Genomic DNA, 1,711 nt, shown 5'->3' on the forward strand with positions numbered 1-1,711 from the left:
TCATCCACTGATTATGAAGGAAGCCTCCCCTATTGATGGCCAATACAAGTTGTCTAGTGGCTCCCAGACCTCTCCATCACTAAAACTACAGAAGAACTGGTTGTTGCCAGCTGACGCCTTATCTAGGTAACTACTTGGTTGTTGCTCACCATGGTTGCCCCCTTGTGATGTTGTTCAAGGCAACTTGTTGTCCATCAAAGTCATAGTAGTTTGTGTTGTAAGCACTGCCAGTGAAGGAAAGCACCTCCCAGCTCGGAGAAGTATTCTGCATTGTCGTTGCAGCTACAGAAGAACTAGTTGTTGTCGGTTGACCTCTAGTCCAAGTGGCTACTTGGTTGTTGCTCACCAGGTTAGCACATGCGAGGTTGTTCATGGCATTGTGTTGTCCATCAAAGTCATAGTAATTTGTGTCGTCAACACCTCTAGTGAAGGCGAGCGCCTCCCATCCAAGAGAGTTACTCTGCACCATCGTTGGATCTATGGATGAACTAGCTATTATGTGCTGACCTCTAGTCCAGGTGGCCGCATGTCTACTGCTCGCTTGGCTAGCATGTGCCAGTTTGTTCAAGATAGCTTGTTGTCCCTCAATGTCATAATAATGTGTGTTGTAAGCACTGCGGCCAAAGGCGAGAGACTTTGAACTAGAAGAGTTCTTCTGCACCCATGGCTCTGTGTCATAGAGGCCGACATCATTGATGCTGAAGCGTTGTTTCTTAGTGGTGCACTCCTTCCTATGGAAATACTTCTGCGCATGGCTACAGATCTAGATTGGCGTCCTTGTGGGGACGAAGTACCTAGATATGTTCTTCCAGTTACCACGGCCATACACTTCTAGTCCATGGAGGAAATTCCTGTAGATATATATATATATATGGTTTAGAATTAAGTCAGATGATAACATGTCTTGGTCATACACTCAATATTACTAAAATAAAAAACTCAATGCCTCCTGGTATATGAAATAATATACACCACTAGCTTATTACTTGTACAAAAAATTAACATTAAATATGTAATTAACATTTCAAAAACACAACATAAATGAATTACTTGTGCTCTTCATGAGTCCAAGCAACTGGGTGTTGCCTCTTTTTCTTAGGAACAGTATTTAGCTTGTGCAGTGGTTCCTCTACCATCTTCATGGCCTCCACATCATCCAGTATATAACCATGAAACATGTCCATATCTGTATCCTCCATTGGCACTCCAAAGTTATCATTCACAAGAGCATTGCTCACCACAACTTGTTGGTTGTTGCTCTGCATTGTATTCATCTCAACTACTAGATGAACATACAATTGAATTACCTGATTCCTCTCTTTGCATGGGAACCTTGCTTGGAGCTCATCAACAATGTCATTGTGCATTTTGTTTGTGTCATTTGTGTAGGTGTTGTTGGTGTTGTGACTAGCTATGAATGACTTCACCATATCAATTTCAGAAGCGCTCCACACACCATTGAAGTTGGGATCCATGGGTATTGAGGGTTGAGTACCACACAACAAGTTAATGTATGAAACACGATGCTTGAATGGAGAAAATGGCAAGCACAAGGCCAAGTATTTATAGGCCTTATGGTGAATCTTTTAGTATTGGTTTCAATTTATTGTACAATAAAAATTTATATATAGTCAAACAAGATTTTTTAATCATAATACTAAAGATATTTAGCATCTATAATCATTTCTCAGTGATACACTAATTTTGTAGT

General features: G+C 40.7%; 1 pseudogene; it reads right to left on the bottom strand.

The window, feature by feature from the left end:
• LOC136510443 (uncharacterized) lies at nucleotides 1–1,511 on the bottom strand (annotated as a pseudogene).
• Between the last annotated feature and the right edge of the window lie 200 nt (nucleotides 1,512–1,711).

Source organism: Miscanthus floridulus, chromosome 16 (assembly GCF_019320115.1).
Source record: "Miscanthus floridulus cultivar M001 chromosome 16, ASM1932011v1, whole genome shotgun sequence".
Classification (NCBI taxonomy): Eukaryota; Viridiplantae; Streptophyta; class Magnoliopsida; order Poales; family Poaceae; genus Miscanthus; species Miscanthus floridulus.